The sequence below is a fragment of the Diuraphis noxia genome, unplaced genomic scaffold (genome assembly GCF_037042655.1).
Source record: "Diuraphis noxia isolate RWA-SAM2 unplaced genomic scaffold, SU_Dnox_SAM2 contig0004, whole genome shotgun sequence".
In the NCBI taxonomy this organism is placed as follows: domain Eukaryota; kingdom Metazoa; phylum Arthropoda; class Insecta; order Hemiptera; family Aphididae; genus Diuraphis; species Diuraphis noxia.
This window is the reverse complement of record NW_028301714.1, coordinates 61,924,527-61,945,047: the sequence shown is the minus strand read 5'-3', so window position 1 is coordinate 61,945,047 and position 20,521 is coordinate 61,924,527. Positions and strand designations below refer to the sequence as shown.

The window sequence follows — 20,521 nt, the reverse complement described above, 5'->3', positions numbered from 1 at the left end:
AAAAATATATACAGACTATACTAAAAATGACGAAAATAAAAGACGAATAAGCTAATTAAATAACATGATGGTAGGAACATATTCTGCGTTCATATAATAATGATATTTTATCTGTTGTTAGAGAAAACGTACAAAGGTGATTGCATTAAATTTGATCACCTTTTTTATACCTACTTTAATTATTATGTTATACTTATTAAAATTTTTGGGTGTAATTAAAGATCATATTTTCAAATACAGTTTTTATACTACCTATTCATTAAGTGTTCAGTAGTGATATAATTTTTTATTTTTGCAAATAAGATGCCGATGTTTATCATTGTAAATTGTTCAGAAGATTATCTTTTTTGAAATTGAAAATGATAATTGATAGGTAATTCAAGTAAATCAATATTTGAACTTAGTTGGTTTAATGCATGATATATAGTTATTATTAAAATGTTCAAATTATTATATCCCCCATATTATTAAATTCTAAACCTACCTAACTTACCTTAAGTGCTATTATTCTACACAGCTTAGATTTTTAATAATTCAAAAATTATTCGTTTAGATATACATTCATGTATAAATCAAAATTTAAAAAACCTGCACTAAGTTTATGCTAGTTAACATTAAAAAGGACAGTTCTCATAAAAAAAAATAGTTATCATTTTTTTAATTCCACAGAAAACTCCTAAAGTGGCATACAAAAATCAAGTATTTGAAAATATGGTGTTTATCAAGTATGCTTGAAAATACCGAACATCAGAATTTCAAAAAACGCATAATCAAAGAGAAAAAATGAGGGTGAGCAATAAGCATGCTTAGTGAATCACACTGTATAAATTATGATATCAGCGAGCGTTATCACTTAACTGACATTAACGACATACGAGTATACTGACGAGTGGTGCGAGGACAACGCCGTCAAATATCGAAGTAAAAATTGACATTTATGATTATTTTTATCATACATCTTGAACTCTGTATACAGACGTACGGTTATTAAATACACAAGAAAATAAATAAAACGATATGACACAGTTATAATAATATACCTACCAGCGAGTGAAATAATATAAATTCACTGCGGAATAATGCGCTCAACTCGAAAAATGAATAACTTAAAATATGGTTTTTATATTTATAAGACATTTTACATATTATTATTATTATTGTTTACCTCTTTTGACATACATCATCGGTCTGTTGTACATTAAAAGCCACCACGACTGCACTAACAGGCAATAAACGTTTTTATTATACGTACAGTTGTCAGATTGAGTAACCTGCTGGTTTTATCGTTCCATACGATTAAGATTATAGTCTTGGTATCCAGTGAAACGAAAATTAAGGATTATAGAAACCCGTTGGCCAACGTTTAAAGAAAAAAAGAACAAGCCGTGAAGACTGGAGAGTAATTATTTCGGTTGGCAGGCGAAGATCGTGTGGTAAAAAAGTAAGTTGAAAACGAGTGGGAGTAAAAAAAAACTTACCCCAAACCAAGTTGGGGGAATCCAAGGAAACTAGTTTTTATAACAGATACTAAGCAAATGGTGGGCGATACGCGTTTATTGATTATGTTTTCAGATATTAGGTGAATGTAATACACTTTAACTGTTATTAATATTTCTATAGAATTATTATTAATTATTGTTGTTATAATTAATTATTGTTATTTCATCATCATCATTATTCATTATGATTTTGATCTCTTATAAAGTTATAACCATTTTATCTACGTATAGGTGTATAATATATTATATATATATATATATATATATAACATACGTTAAACCGCACTGTGAGAATTAGTATACGAGACACATTATTCCTTCAATATTATGAGACCGGAATATTCCTTATACAATATACATATATATTATAAAGAGGAGATTTTAACGGAGACATAAACAATATTTATAGAATGATATTTTTAATTATCATCTGACTAAGCACAGATTTTACATAACGGACAACGATGGCGTCCTTGAAATGGTTATGGCTAATGCTAATAATATAGGCACTTAGCAGTAAGTTGACTATCGATTTAATAGTTTTCATTAAATGCATAATATTTAAGCTTTATAAATAACTGAAATGTTATTACTTCGACCTCTAGAGAATTTCACGTAACTTATTGAACATTAACTTTTTCAAAGCATATAGGTACTATATGTTAATTTAAAATATACATGAAATGAAAGACAATGTATTGAAAGTTATATTAATTTTTATTCTCATATAAAAGAGACGGCATAAAATGTATTTATTTAAATGTGTCAAATAAATAATGCTTTTTCATTACTAAATATATAAATATAATAATTCATAACTACCTACTTACTTAAAAGTTAATAAATCACAATTTTATTTATGTATTGACTATAAGTTATATTTTAGGAACTAACTAACTAAAATATTATTTAAATATTAATAAAATATTGTTCAAGTGTAGGGTTGTTCATAAAAATTTGGTACACTTGATAAATATTTAGAAAAGATTATATTTTCAGGAATAATATTTACAGCAAAGTGTTGAAGGAAAAGTTAGGTACCTATATAAAAATTAGGTATACAATGGTGGTGTATTAGAAATGTGTTTTTTATGACCGAAGGGCGCATAGTATAGAGATAAAAAATTGATTTACTTTGAGTATTTTTAGAGGAACTTTGAAAGTAAGCATTTTCGCAAAAACCAAGATATTACCGGATGACGAAGTGTGAGGAAAGACCATCAGTAGATATTGAAATTCTATATACAACCATTTTGGGGTTTTCTTATAGTTATCGTATTCTATTCAATGCATATAAAACACGATTTTCCAAATGGTTTTTCGCAATTGTTATATATATATATATATCACTTATAAATATGACTGCACATTTTATTCGCACTTGACTGTTATCAAAAGTACAAAAGTACAGAGTCTTTTAAATTTAACGTAGGTAGTAAAATATTTTCTAAATTCGAATTAGATAAAATCAATAGCACATAGAGACTATTAAAAAAATATGCTTAAATTTATTTGATGTAAAAATAAGTCACTCGTAGAGAACTGAATAGAAATGATCTAAATCCCATTAACAGTACAATATTTTACAATAATTTATTTATGAAATAGTAAAGTTATGTGAATTATAAGAAATACCAAATATTGACAGTTAAGAATACATTTTACAACCTCTCTATTACATTACGTAATAAAGCTTTTATTAAAGTAAACAAACTTAATATGTTGGTATCTTAATCATAGTAGTAGATCGCTACACAAATATTTGTTAAAAATTTAAAACAAAAACCTTCAATTTCTGAGAAAATAAAATAAAATATTTAATTTTTGCATCTATAAATTCTACAAAAGATTATAATATACCTATATATATTTACATATATTTAAGAACGGTAATTTAAGTACAATTAGATTTCAGTATAAACTTATAATATACGAGATTAGCAGTAGTTTGAACCGTTTTGACTTTTTAACTATACACGCGATAACTGTTTAGTGAACCAATTACACAAGTATCATGAATGGAAGAAATGAATAGTATCAGCTGTTAGTTTTACTTAGCCTGTTGTGAATGTTATCATAGAACCGTTAAAATTGGAACAATTGGACGTATACAATTGAATCACCACGTGTATTTATGAATAATTCAATATTTAAATTTGTATTCATATGTAATCTGAATTGTTAATTATATAGTAATGATGTAGGTATAGATACTTAGTTGATTTTCTGTTTTCCATTTAGGATCGTGTTGTAAATTATCCCAGTATATGATTCGATCAAATAAATGAATATTATAATATATTGCAACAAACAATTAGGTATTATTATCCACCAAAAATAATATTAGCCAACATTAGGTGATTGGATAGTTATTTATTACCATACAAATTACAAATATTATCTAATAATATAATAACAACAACATAAAAAATAGCAATAATGATAATGCTAAACTATTAAACTTGACCGTGACAAATGAGTAATTAAAATGACTCATAGTCATATGTATCACATTATAATGTTATTAGTACGATAAAATATGACGATACTATTAATACATAATGTAGGTACATGTTAATTTACGTAGAAAAAAAAACGCAAAATTGTACATTTTGGATTTTAGAATTCGTTCTTTTGAAAGATCATACCGATTTGGAAATCCCAAACTATAATAAAGATAGCTTTAAATCATAACTACATTGAAGGTCACACACAAAAATTACTACATTAAGAAGATGTATAGAAACAAGCTAGTGAGATGTCCAACCCAATGTATAACGCATTTTAAAATTGTAAATTTTTATGTAAATTATTAGACTACATAACTAAATTCAAAATAAAAACATTGAAAAAACATTCGCGGTACGTAGTACTCTAGATAATATTCTAACATTTAAATCTGATGATACATCAATACTGCTGTCAAATATGACATCGTGATCTTAATAAGAAAACGTTATCAATAAAGTTAATTAAAAATAGAGACTATTTATCTCTGGACTATATTTATAACATAGTAAGAATTGATAAATCATGTTGCATGATTGCGTTTCTCAGCTCCATGTCCCCGGCATCCCCACTTTGAACTTTCGTAAAAAAACCCGGGGCGATCGTTTGTACTCTGTTTGTACCGGTTTGTACCGCAAAAATCATCGTTTGTACCAAAAGCTGTAAAAAGTTACAAACGTTTTAAGTTGGGGGTGCTGGAGACATGCCAGCACCCCCACTTTGAGCTTTCGTAAAAAAACCCGGGGCGATCGTTTGTACTCTGTTTGTACCGGTTTGTACCGCAAAAATCGTCGTTTGTACCGAAAGCTGTAAAAAGTTACAAACGTTTTAAGTTGGGGGTGCTGGAGACATGTCAGCACCCCCACTTTGAGCTTTCGTAAAAAAACCCGGGCGATCGTTTGTACTCTGTTTGTACCGGTTTGTACCGCAAAAATCGTCGTTTGTACCGAAAGCTGTAAAAAGTTACAAACGTTTTAAGTTGGGGGTGCTGGAGACATGCCAGCACTCCCCACTTTGAGCTTTCGTAAAAAAAACATGGGCAGATCGTTTGTACTCTGCTTATACCGCAAAAGTCGTCGTTTGTACCGAAAGCTGTAAAAAGTCATAAAAGTTTCGGACACGACTACAGCATCCCCACTTTGAGGGTAGGCATAAAAAATCGGCCAAAATATGACTCTTTCACCACTCAGCCTACGCACTTATCGCAACATTTATTGTGATCTTAGTTACTTTTTGATTTTTTGTTAATTCGAAAAATGTTTTTCTAAACACCATTGATATATAGCTTTGAGTAGAAGGTTCATTGGTCTTGCAACCCCTCCGATTTTAATATTTGTTTTTCGTAATTTTTTTTAAAAAGGGGCTCTAAAATTATAAGATATTAATAAAATATGAAACGAAACTGGTAATATCCTAATTATTAAAACAAATGTACTTGGTTTTAAAATGTATTATATTTTAATGAGGATTGAGTGACTGTAAACTTAAAATACACTTATAGAATTATATTTGACCGAGTAAAAGACGACCTGAAGAGATTAAGCAATGGAGCAAGTATTGTGGATGCAGAAGATCGAGAACTTTGGAGAACTTTGGTAGAAGCTGCGAAGCGCCTAAATGGCGCGTAAAGCAAAAAAAAAAAAAAAAATATATATATACATATTGATATACAACAATCGTATTCGATTGGCTATACGATATTGTCACGAGTTCCAACGAATACAATAGTCCTGCCGAACTGGTCAAAAAATACGAACCTTTGATCAGTACCTTTCTATGTATTGTATACGGTACTTTGTGTATGGTAATTACTAATTACAATTGCGTATTATCGGTTTTCTTTGACAGGTTCAGATAAGAACTAGTTTGCTAGTCTGATGTGCAGTGACAGTCCTACCTATGTATAGTCTACTGATAATCTTATTTTATTTTTAAATTCTTTAAGAGGCTGCTACACCGGCATTGTACTTATCTGAAGAAAAATTATTAGTGTATTTAATTTTATTACCTTTACATTGTTAATAATTAAGTTTCTCTTATAAATAATTTAATTTTGACGATTGTTAGTAAAATTTAAATTTCAAATTCTCATATATTATAAAATTTCGTCAATATTTTAACTTCAAACACAAATAAATTTCACGTATTTATTTTAATAATTTTTGAATGACTTTACCTAAGAAAAATTTATGCAGATTCATACAGAATCTCCAGAATCTGAATGAAAATTTAACAAAGCAAAAAAAAAAAACGTATCAATAAAATAAATTACCTATTTCGAATCCCTAGCTTAAAAATGAGCTTTACATAATTTTCTTTTCAAAATATTTCTGTATTTTTTTTAGCTATTTATAGGTATTTGAAATATTCAATTTTTTTAAAAATTTTTTTGTTATAAAATATATTGATATATATTGTAGTGCTGAGTTAAAATACTTGAAAATGTAATAGGTACAAAGGTTTTCATAAGTTGGTCGCTTACAGCCATTAAACAATTATTAAAATACATAATATGCGCAATTTGATTAATTATTGTTTGAAGTTCAAATATTTCCAAAGTTCTTCAAATGAACATTCGAAATAAGAATATTAATAAAACTTCGAAATTACCGTATTAATAAAAGTGACTTAATTATTAACACTGTATTCAAGTTTAATAATAATACATACATTGTCACTCGACAACTTCTATACAGCAAAGTAACAACGTTTTTTTTATTTGATAATGGTTTTCAAAACTTTAAATAATATTATATGAAATCAAAACAATTTTATTAAATCACTATTGTTTGTTACTTATTAACTTATTATTTCTTACCCTTTCCAGCCCATTGGGTCCATTTGGATTACGTATTGTATTCTTAAACGTTATTCCAATACAAATAGTTCGAAGACTCCAAATGGACCCATTAAATATAAACAATTTTATGTTCTATCAAATGGTACCACTGTTTTTAACATATGATTAATATTACTCGTGTTTTTATCGTATTTATTATGATAAGAATTAAATTACTTTTTCCGAAAGATTTGAAAAAAAAAAAATTGGGCGGGAAAGGGTTAAAATACGGAATTTAATGCTATGTTTTATTTACAAAAGAATATTTTAAAATGTTAATTTACAGCGATTAGATGCTAGTTTTAGATTCCTGTTAAATAACCTATCATTAGATACAATACAAATTTAAAAATTATTAACAGTTATACCTACCTTTATGTTTTTATCATTTGTTAGAAAAAATTAATATTTTTAATTTTTATGTTAGATATATATATATATATGTATATATATTACTTATATATAATATTTTTAATTTTTATGTTAGATATATACAGGGTGGTTCTTTTAAGTGTGTAGGTACACTAATTATCTCGAAAAGTATTTACTTTTTTCAATATATTTTTTTACATGGTTTTAATTTGTTAAAAAACCAACGTTTTTATTAAAAAATTATTTTTTTAAGTATTTTTTATCCTTATCAATTTTTAAGTTTTTTACTTTTTTGAATGACAACATAGAGTTTTAATTTCATTTTCCAAAGCAGAATATTTTTCTAAGTATTTAGATTCATTAAAATCGAATTTAGGGCTAGTAGTTATTGAGTTATAAGTATTTAAAGTTTAGATTGGCAGAGTGGATTGGTACGGGGTTACCCCGCAAAATGTTTGTCCACTACTCCGCTTGACTATACTTTAAATACATATTACTCATAAACTACACGTCCTAAATTCGACTTTTAGGAATCAAAATACTTAGAAATATATTCTGCTTTGGAATATAGTAAAACTTAAAAAATGATAAGGATAAAAAATATTTAAAAATATAATTTTTTAATAAAAACGTTGGTTTTTTAACAACTATAAACCACGTAAAAAATATTTTGAAAAAAGTAAATACTTTTCGAGATAATTAATGTAACCACTTAAAAGAAGCACCCTGTATATATTATTTGTTATTTTTATTTTGCAACAAATAATTTAAAATGTTTATTTTTCAATGGGTTTTAAATGGTTTTGTTATATTTTTGTTTCAAATATAATTCTATAAGTGTATTTTAAGTTTACAGTCACTCAATCCTCATATTTTGGCCGATTTTTTATGCCTACCCTCAAAGTGGGGATGCTGTAGTCGTGTCCGAAACTTTTATGACTTTTTACAGCTTTCGGTACAAACGACGACTTTTGCGGTATAAGCAGAGTACAAACGATCTGCCCATGTTTTTTTACGAAAGCTCAAAGTGGGGAGTGCTGGCATGTCTCCAGCACCCCCAACTTAAAACGTTAATAACTTTTTGCAGCTTTCGGTACAAACGACGATTTTTGCGGTACAAACCGGTACAAACAGAGTACAAACGATGGATCTGGTTTTTTTTTCGAAAGCTCAAAGTGGGGGTGCTGGCATGTCTCCAGCACCCCCAACTTAAAACGTTTGTAACTTTTTACAGCTTTCGGTACAAACGACGATTTTTGCGGTACAAACAGAGTACAAACGATCGCCCCGGGTTTTTTTTACGAAAGCTCAAAGTGGGGGTGCTGGCATGTCTCCAGCACCCCCAACTTAAAACGTTTGTAACTTTTTACAGCTTTCGGTACAAACGACGATTTTTGCGGTACAAACCGGTACAAACAGAGTACAAACGATCGCCCCGGGTTTTTTTACGAAAGCTCAAAGTGGGGGTGCTGGCATGTCTCCAGCACCCCCAACTTAAAACGTTTGTAACTTTTTACAGCTTTTGGTACAAACGATGATTTTTGCGGTACAAACCGGTACAAACAGAGTACAAACGATCGCCCCGGGTTTTTTTACGAAAGTTCAAAGTGGGGATGCCGGGGACATGGACCTGCGTTTCTCAATATTCCCGTTTATAGAAGCTATAATATAATAACATACAACATATTTTTATCTCAAAATTGTGTTTTGATTTAATTAATTCCTACTTTCTTTACTGACGATATTAATAAATAATGAAATTTTTATTCTAGGTACCATATTTTAATCTAGTCGAATGGGAACTGTAATTATACGGAAATATGCATAGCATTATAAACAGTCAATACAGTATACGTTTGTTAAGTGTCTTTCAAGATGTTCATCATAACTCTCGGTTCAATAACTGATTAAAACCAATCGAACGATTGGAATATTGAATAGTTATGGCCGAATTGATTTAAAATCGCGAAGTAATATTATATTTACCCATTAAAAACAAATTAATAAAATCATTGATGACGTAGGTTTCTAATTGGTTTTGTTTGTTTTGCAATCATATTTACATCAATTTATATATAATTCTGTAGCTAATATTTTAATTTGTTTATGATTATGCTGAAAAAATAATGATGATTTATCTTTTAAATTCTTCAATATATAGTATAGTTGATAATTTTCATCATAATCAGTTTATTTCTATAAAATGTAAAATTAAGTTTTACGACTTGAAAATATAAGTCTCAATGCTAAATGCGTTGATGCTTATTATAGTTATGACCATATATGTAATATCAAAACGTAAAAATAAAAACAAAATTTCATAGGTACTCTCACGCTTTGCTATTATATTTAAGTGGTAAAGAGAGTTATGTGAATAAAACAATTTCGGTAACATATTTCTTATTCGGACCCATATAATGACAAAGGTCAATATCATAAAACAAAACGGGTGCTGAAAATTGTTTTTTCATCGGTTGTCAAGTAACCTTGCAATCAATTTCACACGGTTTAATAGGTGTCCCTGCTAGGTTCACAATAATATTAACAAGTTTTACGAAACTACTTTTGAAAAATATGCGTCACTGTAACCTGTGGATTTAATACAGAAAGGAAAAAATATATTATGTGGTCAATAATTTTCTTCCAACGTCTTATACAAAATGTACATTATTTTTAAAAACATTTTCTAATTTGGGATAAAGTAAAGATTATGTTTGGCTTTTATTGGCGCACTAAAAAGAGGATTGCCGGGATGTGATCAAGCTGTACAAACTAAAAATTTTCCCACGGGTTGTAGCTTTTGAATTAAACTACTTATTCTCGGAATAATATTTAACCTTATATTTACAGAAAACATAATATATTTTAATGGAGGAATACTTACGGGATGAATTTAATTATTTTATAATATGTATACCTATCTACCCAAATATATACATATAGGTATAAATAAAACATTAATTTATTGTGTTAGTAAATTTATCAATTATTACTGGATGTCAAAAAAGATTATACTAGTAGATACAACAATGACAATAATACTTATTATTTTTTGCGCATTTTAATTTTAAGTATACGCAGTTATAAGTACTTTAATTAATATGTTTAAATAGGAATCTTAATATAAATTAAAAAATAAAGATCAAAAGCCATTTAAAAAAACACTGTTTTCGCTTGGTTGATCACAGTCAAGGATTTTTACTGATAAAACAATCCAATTTCGTTAATACTTCAAAAATCCCAGTTTTCGTTGCCTCGATGTAAAGTTAACTTCGGTTTTGGGGATTTAATTTTTACTAAACATTTTTTTTCTAATCGTAAAGCTCAAAAATATTACACAGTCATTAAATACAACAAATGGAACTATTCTTGTTAAAATAAATCCTATTGTTGTCTTACAACAAAAGGGATATAATACATCATTTTATTTAAGATATTTAGATTTTCGAATTGATTGCATATAATAAGTAAAATATAAGAGAAAACACTTACCAATTACATTTTCTTAAACATGTATCGAGTGCACGGAGGTTTTTTCTGGTTCAAAGAAATCTGAAACACAAAAAAAAAGCGCAACGTCAAATATGATATACGCGACGACAGACAGGGGTATAGTATTGGAGTAATCTGTAATATTTATAGATCACAGCTTTCATAATGTACTTGACGCAAAAATTCACAGGTAATATTATCAACTATTTTAGGGTAGAACAATGTTGGCATTGGACGGTATCTTTATACAATGACAAGAGAGTACGTACGAAAAACATCTATATATAAAAATTATATAGATACGCAATATTACTATAATACTTCATATAAGATGATTTTATTATGTTAATTGAATAACTAATTATTTGGTATAAAATAATTTAGGAAGACATACCTAAATATGTATTATATACAGGGTGTCCCGCGAAGATTTACCCATTGCGATATCTCACGAAATAATGAAGATATCAAAATTCTGGTTTTATAATAAGATTTACAGGGATAAGAACTACAATTATTTCCAAAAAAAAATAATGATAGCCATTTTATAGTTTATTTTTCTGAAAATATTGACGTTTCAAAATTTTATTTTCATTAGTTTCCTGATTTTTAATACTTTTTCTAGTTTTGAAGAAATAAAATATGATTATAAATTTATAACTATTAGGAACACGGAATGTATTTTGCCGGTCGTATGGGAATGCGCGCGGCGCAGTGGGTCACATGTTTGATAACATTATTATGGTATTGAATAAATCGCAATTTTTTTCGAAACTAAAAAAAATATTAAAAATCAGAAAATTAATAAAAATAAAATTTTGAAACGTCAATATTTTTTAAAAAATAAACTCTAAAAAATGGCCAACTAACTTTTTTGGAAATAATTAAATATAAAAATATATTTTTTAACTTTTTTACCAAAACATTAAAATATGAAACAATTGTAAAGAACTACAAGACACACTCCTTGTGAGTCTTAATACAAAACCAGAATTTCGATATCATCATTCTTTCGGGAGATATCGCAACGGGTAAATCCTTACGGGACACCCTGTATAGCAGTTACAAATTGGTCACATATAGTATCAAACATGATACATATAGGCTGTTTCGCGTTCAGCTTACGTTTTTATTTTTTGCTCATAACTCTTTATTATTTTATTAAATTAGTTCCTATGGAAATTCGCAAATTATTTTGTACAAAATCTATCGTTATCTATAGTTCCGCTTTTAAAATTAACAATCTCAATGATTAAGCTTAGGAATAAAATACAAGGGTCCTCATAAATGGTTCTTATTGCAGTTAAAAAACATCGAAAATAAGTAGTTAAAAAAAAAAAAATAGTATTTTAAGTTAACATTTTGAGACAGTTGAAAGAAAAATATCTATCTATTTTAAATAGTAATTATGTACCTTTTGTAGTGACACAAAACATAAGGGAACAATTTCACCAATACGCGATGGTAAATTATTAATTTACGCAAGTATACAATGAACTATTCAAAATATTTGGATTCATTTTAAGCTATTTACACAACGGGGTTATTCACAAACCTTTCTACGGTAGCTTATATGAGTTAATACTATAACGTGAATTGTGATGTTGATGTATAACGGGTAATATAATATTTACATTTTTTTTTAAAACTTTCTTTCGGTTTAGTTCACTGATGGGGCGGCTGCAACAAAGTGTACTCATATAGGTAGCGTGATCACTGATTACTGATTAGTAGATTAATATTATTGTCACAAAATGTTGGGCTCGCGTCGGACAGCAGGCGCCAGGCGCACGTGGTTGGACGGCTACTTTTATAATAATATTATACCTATTCAGTATCGGTGTTGGTATTATGCTACTCATTGGATGTATAGAGGTCTGCGTGTCGGGGTTTTTCTTACGTCATCGACGCCAGTAGAAAAAAGCACCGGCCGAAAGGAGTGATAAGCGGGAAGTGGGTTGCGTGTGATTTATACCCCGTAGTATTGTACAGAAATAAATCTAAAATTTTTATTAAAAAAAAAAAAGTAAATAAATATAGTTAAATATATATTATATATATATCGCCAAACAAGAGAGGCCATAAGGATTTATAATAATAAAAAGTAAACAGCCTTGAACTTAGCCTAAACTTGTGCTAAAAAAAAAAAACCGTATTGCGTACAGAAAATGCGGCTCTTTTTTTCTAATTTTCCTCAATTCAACGATTAAAATAGGCACCTACATAATATTTTTACGATCTTAAGTTTTTACTTTCGCATAACACCAAATCATCAAAAACCAATTTTTATAACACATAAATATAATGAGAAGATAAATTCCAATGCCCAATACCAAAACCTATATTATAATACTACAATTTTTATAAATATTTAAATGTAAACATTGTAAACCTAAGAAGATAAAAATAAAGCAGGGAGAAAAAAATATACATACCTAGTTAATGAGATTCACCGCAAACACATACATGCACACACACATATACTATCTGTGTATATATGTCCTTATTTTTTACTTTAACAACGAATCGATTCAAATTATTATTTTTGTAATTTTTAAGTATTTATATATATAAGTGATGCCCTAGCTGTACCTAACCAACCTTTTCTTATTTCTTTTTCAAACAAAAATTTCTCTTTTTTCTAGTAAATTGCAGTAAATCGGAATTTAAATAATCACGGTTGAAGTATCTATATTAATTTTTGATAGTTGTAGTTTTTAAGTTAATTTACTAACTGCTTTTTTCATAGATCCGCGGATTTGGGAGATATAAATAAGAGGCTGTATGAAGTTTTGAATATTTTAGTAATTTTAATAATATTAACCTATCAACATTTTATAATTTGTACAATTTTCTGAGTGCCTATTATTTCAAAATAACTTTGATTGGAGTACATTAAAATATACGATAAAAATCATTTTTTTTTTAAACAAAATATGGTACTTATGTATAATATATACTTAAAAATTCCAAACCTTTAAATATGAATAAATTCAGTATTAAAGGAAAAAAGGGGATGAGTAATTGGTTAATCACAATATATTCGAGGCATAAACATGTAGTAAATTGTACCTACCTATCCTAAATCAGTTTTATTTACTTTTCATTTTTGAGATAATGTACACCTATTGGTAATATATATCAGAGGTGGTAATTACTAATTATAATAGGTATAATAATATCATGGTATTATATTTTTATAACCTTAACAATTGTTATCTCCTGATGTCACGATTGAAAATATATATACATATTTTTCTTTTTTTACAATGTTTTATTCAATATGTTGTAAAAAAAGAACAACTGGAAAACTTATATGAAATACATATTTAGATCCACGATATTTGATTAATTATTTCAATAAAATTTTTAATAAATTATATTGCTTTTTATTTGATCTATTTAAGAACATATTTATACGGGTAGTACAGTAAAATATCTCAGTAGGTACAAAAACTGTACAAATGCAAAAAAAAAAAAAAATATGACGTACATGTTTAGAGCAACTCAAATGCGTAGATATCGTATCTTAGGTATCATCTCTGCAATGACGATCATTCGCCGTGTACATTAATCAGTTAATGTTCCTTGAGCGATCTGCTGATGTTAGCGAAAATGGCATACAACTGTTTTGAATAGGTTAGGTAGCTTCAAAGAGAGCGGGAGAGCGTAGACGTCGTGTAGAATATTATTTTACGATGATCTATCATTTTTCTTTTCACTCATTTCTTCACGCAAGCACAAAAAAATACAACATACGGTCAGAATATTATATATCCCGCAGCAACAATATTTTATAAAATACACACGAATTTACCCGCAATAATGTATTTTCTATACGGTCCAAAATCCGATAAAGACTTTTTGCTTATACTGAAACATTATAATGTTACAATATATACGTATATAAGTGCCTATGCAGCACAGAGGGAGTGACATAAAAAAAAAAACATGTAGGCAAAAAATATGTGGGGGATTTTTTTTTTTTATCATTTTGTCGATCACAATTATTTTTTACACTACTCGTTACCGACCAACATGTAAGCAGTGCGCTGATATATTATTTAAAACGCTTTTCATTTTTTGCGCGTCGGCCTAATCATCAGCCAATCCAATTAATTTTAAATTGGTAAAAAATCATAACATAGTTACACGGTAAATAAATTACATCGCCGTACGCAATAATAATGAGTATTCTGCCCGTATGACTGCGACAATAAAGTATAAATATGAAGCCTACAGAGAATTTACCAAAGACACAAATATTATTAAATTATCATTTAAAAATTCAAAACACAATCAATAAATCATCAATGTGTACTCGATGACTCGAGAGCCGAAAACCACCAAAAAGTTGTAATCAATTTTTTTAAGTCAAAATATACTTATTTGAAGTTTAAGATATTCAAGATAAAAGATTTATGAAGGTATAGTATAGTCGGAAGAAAAAGTAATACATTGTACCATGGCTATGGTTAGGTAGTCAATCGGGAAACATATCAACGAGCATTTAAAGTTTACAAAATATAGTTGTTTGCCGAAACAAAATTGATGTTGTGTGTGTAAAAAATCTATTGTCAAACTTCAGAGTATTATTGTTATAGGGTTATATCGATTGTCCACACAAAGTTAAATAGGTTGGCGATATAAAACGTGTTTTGAAATAAAAATATAGTTATTATTTCATATTATTATTGTATACGATCGTTATTTGAATGGGTGTTTATAGGCTTTAGGGCAAAAGTGACATTTACTTATTACGTGTTTTATTATTTTTTTTATTTACTTATTTTTAAAACAAATTTTGTGTAGCGGACGTGTCAGTTAACTTTGATAGTAATTTCCGTAAAAAAAAATAAAAACATCACTCAATTACATTAATTTGTAGTTGCTAATTACAACATTTCTTCGAAAGTTACTTTGTTCTTTGACCTACTTAAAAATAGTTTAATACAAGAGTCGTAATAGTCATAACTTACTCTTACTTTAAATAATTGAACTGTACACTACCCTTTTATATGATATTTAAATATATTATGTACGACGTAGTATTATATGTACCTGTTGTTTACAGAATATTATTTTTCATAACCCATATGAGCGTAAGTAATTTATTTTTATTAATACCAAAGTAATACTCGATATTACCATGTACCCAAGTGTTTTCAGTAGATATAAGAATAGATTTAAATATTAAGAGAAAAATGACAACGCAGTACACCGCTATTCATGTAAGGCAAAATATAGCTATATAATGTAGTTGAAATAATAATGTTCATGCTATCAGACTGAGTAGGTATTTACCTATTAACTTGAAAAGTTTCATTTTGATTGTGTAGGTATACTACCATGCGTATCATTATTAATGTACAGTTTGAACATGAAGACATATTACATAAGCGATTTTTGTGCATAACTCAGAGAAAAATAATCATTTTAGAGATTATAGTTTATGTGTTTTTTCAAAAACATAAAATACCGTGAAAGCTTTTGTGGGTATTCGAATAAAAAAAAAAATTTATGAGAAAAAAAATATTAAGTGATAAAGACGAACAGTTAAAACTATACAAGCTTTGTAGCCTTCATCTTTACACGGTAAAACAATCATGACAAAATAATTAAATTTAAAATCCAATAGTTTTTTTTTTTTTTAAGCATTATATTGTCGATATATAAACATCCCTGTGATGTACAGACGATAATAAAGGACATTTATTAAAGTCTGACGGCTGTCAGTGCCCGATACACTGGTTAGGTTAAGTTAGGTATATTATGGTATAAGACTATATGGTATTTTCCTTCATTTAGATATATATTATACCGTATATTGTGTGTATGGGTAGGTTTTGTGACAGCTTTGGTCAGGTCGAAAATGTGTATTCTCACCCTATTATAATGATAATGGAACGGCTCTGGACATTGCGTGACAATAACGCTGAAGCCACGCATTAACAAGGACCCAACCGTACCGCGTCAGCTTTTTAGGTTTCTACGAAATTCCGAAGAAAAAGTGCTTTAAAATAAGCAATGGAAAAACCGAGAAGATTCGGAAATAATAACACCAACATCATCTATTCGACGGGGAAAGAGGGAGGGGGTAAGAAGTGGGAGGTTCATCCAACACCGATTTTTTTTTTTATTGGCATGATTTTGGAACGTATACAAATTATGTAAACAGCGGACAGCACATATTATTTTATATAATATAATGTGTGCGTCAACATCAAAAAGACTTGTGCCAAAATTATTATTTTTTTTTATTACCGTTGATTGTTTTTCCTGTACCTTACATAATATAACCCAGCATTAATTTAAGTACTTTTTAAGGGTAGGTATGTTTTCGTTTAATCTATAAATTACCAACAGTTATATTGTTTTTAGTCTTATAATGGATTTTTATTCTTTTTTGAACCAACCACCAGATATACTATTATGAATTACTTCTGAGGAATCAACTCACCGAAATTGAACAATGGTCATATATCAATTTAATTCAAACGAAACACAATTATGAACTTTTTTACTAATATACAACTGCTGGTTTTAAACTAGCTTAATGAATATCTTAACATCTTAAAGGTTTTGTACGATATCAGAATATTACAAATGTAAAATAATTAATAATAGATAAAAAAAATCTAGAGTTTCGAATGCTGTAAGTATCTAAATATTAAATTCATCGGACATGGGTGTATTATATTTAGTATATCTAATATTTTATGAAAATAAAACATATTATTAGGTAAACATCGTAGTAATCATTTTGTGTCAACAATCAATAAATGGTATGGATTGCAAAATCACAATGAAAACTTAAATATTGTTTACATAATTTTGTCACGTAGTTTAATTTAGTTAGATATAGGTACTTATTTATTTTACCTACCTACTTATTTTTTTTTTAAAAACTCAAGAATAGTATTTTGAATGTGTTTGGGTATTTTATACAGACCATGAAAGTACCTAGTACATTAAGTAAAGCTCAATTAATTAACACGATATCAGTTTTAATGAGGTTAATAAATTATGAATGCCTAAAGAAATATGCTTAACTCACAATTTAATGAAGCATTAAAACAATAACATTATTTTGCAAAGATATCTGTATTTTTAGATATAGAATATTCAGAGAAAATATATTTTTGGTGATTTTGATTACGAATAATTTAGATTACTTTCACTTTTTTATAGTTTGCAAAAAAAAGTGACCTATTGAGTGGCTTTTACAATAGTAAAAAAAAAAAATCATAAAAAATAGTAGAACTACTGGGAATAAATAAACGAAATAATTAATGCGTATTATTTTTTTTAAATGAAATAAATTTCCAGATAAGTACCTACTGTACACACAAACATATAAATATGACCATTATAAATAATATAATACCAACATTAGATATACATTAACGTTTCAGGGACACTGTTATTTTAATAGTACCAAAAATAGTGCCAGGTTATTTTTTGTTTTATTATTTAAAGGCAACTCGGTAAAAGTTATAAAACAGCAACTAGAATAAACTCGAGGATAAACCCCTTCAGCAAAAAAGTAAAGGACTTTTTAAAAATGCTTTAGGTCCACGTACACAGAAAGTATTTAAATTGCACACTTAAAAAAATAACTCTGCGATCGTACCTATATAATATACTAAATACCTACCAATAACGATATGTACCAAACTATAAAACTATTAATATACCTAATGTAGGTACAACTTATCAAAATAAAAAAACTATTTGACATTTTAAAATATAAAATATAAAATTATTATATTATTATACAGACTGCTAATATTTACATTTTTTTTTAATGAACTTGAGTTACGGTAAGCATAAATATGATATTAATTATTTAATTTAAATAACATTATATTCTGGCAATAAAGAAACTGCCAACGAACGAAACTCTACATAATACAAAAATATTTAACGGCTTAAATTTGTTAAAAAATAATACTTTTTGATCAATTATCAGCTACTAATATCGAATTACACGCCATGAAATCTGAAATACAAGTATATAATATTAGAGTATCGTGAAATTTTACAAATCCGATGTGATTCGGTTCATTTAACAGTGGTTTTCCTTCTGTTTCAAGAATCAGAACGATTCGATTCTAATCGAATGCTCTTTCTATCCGTCTTTTTTGCTTCATTTTTCCTGTTTTTCATTCTCGACGAATTACCTACGCACACGCACACTCGCACAAGACATACATACATTTAATTCACTGCAAACTTTCTACACTTCTATTGGAGCATAATTTAATTGAAGTAGGTATCAAACTACTATTGGTTCTGGAAGATAAAACCAAAATTTAATTTCACGGTTATCAGAACGATTTACAAGGGAATTTCAATGGGTTTCTCGGTTTAAAAGTTAATATGATTTAAAAATAATATTTGAAACACAGTCGTGATTACTGCAAGGTAGACATTTTCATGATAGTTGAACATTAATACTAACGATGTACTAAATACATCATTAAACACTCATTAAGATTTCAGTCGTATAAATTTCTCAAATATCTGTAAATAATACAAGCGATGACCTTAATAATATGTGTATACGACAATCTTAATTTATAGGTACATCATAGTACATAGAGATGGAGTTAAAATAAGTATGTTATAATATGAGTTATAACGAATAATTATGTAACTGAATTTGAAATCCGAAAGACTTTACGCAAGTCAAAAATTACACTATTATTATTTAATTCCTCAAATTGTTCTATCCACTACTCTGTATATACCCTCTCATTACTAATTCGTTCAAAAAACAACATTTTTCTCTAAAATTCTTGGTCGTGTCGATAATCATTATTGGTTGTAATAGTTTAAGATCTCATATGTTTATGGTTATGAACACACAAAATTCAAATTCACAAAATCAAAATGATTTGTAACAACTTCAAAATTCTATTTTGAATCGTTCAAAACAGTATATTGGATAAAAATAATAACATTTTATTAGACATACCGCTACAATAAGAATCATCGATCACAAGTCAAAACTCAATAGATTTAATTGTACTTATATACGTTTTTTATCACATTATTATGGTTTATTAACATTTATCATGATAGGTAGGTACTCTGCATGAATTCTAACTTAAGTTGAATGAAAAGTATAAAAATACAAAAATATATCATATTATTTATTTAGTTGCGTGTTTAAAAAGCTTAAATTGATATTTGTTCTGATGTATATCAAAATAAAAATAGTTTAAATAAGTTTTAACAATAATGTTATAATTTTTTTTTTCATTTTAGCTACCTATCACTCAATTACTCCCAATTAAATAGTAATTTAAAAATTTCCTATGCACATAAATCGTAATACTTAAGAGTGGGATGCCAAATTAAATAGAAAATAATGGTTTTAAATTATTCTAAATCCTTATTTTGAAAACAATGATTATTATTGCTTCAAGGACTAGTGTTAAATAAATCAATAATAGTTTTTATGTATTATCATTTGTTTTGTTTACAGTTATATAATAGGTACCTACATTAGTTCGTAATCGTATTTACAGTTGATATTTAAATAAAAGAAAAAAAGATCGGAAGAAAGAAAAAAATCTAATTAATTTTTATTTCAATAAATTGATATTATTCTTAATTGATGAGTAAAAAAGAAAAAGAGATCAATGCTCTATATTCTATAATATCGAAGGTAAAGCATGTATTTTGTATATGCTTTAATACTCATAAGTCATATTACATTATTCATATATAGGCTTATAGCTATTAGCTAATCAGGGACAATGTATATGCCTCCAAAAATCTAAACATATCGCTTAACCCTTCT

General features: G+C 27.8%; 1 protein-coding gene across 3 annotated transcripts in view; it reads right to left on the bottom strand.

Annotated features, from left to right (window-relative positions):
* Window positions 1-20,521, bottom strand: part of kek5 (leucine-rich repeat, immunoglobulin-like domain-containing kekkon 5 protein) — a 108,629-nt gene that overhangs the window by 55,913 nt on the left and 32,195 nt on the right. For all 3 annotated transcript variants that reach the window (XM_015516076.2, XM_015516074.2, XM_015516077.2), the window contains one exon: window positions 10,711-10,770. The gene's annotated coding sequence lies outside the window, so the exon portion shown is untranslated. The remainder of the gene's footprint in view (window positions 1-10,710; window positions 10,771-20,521) is intronic.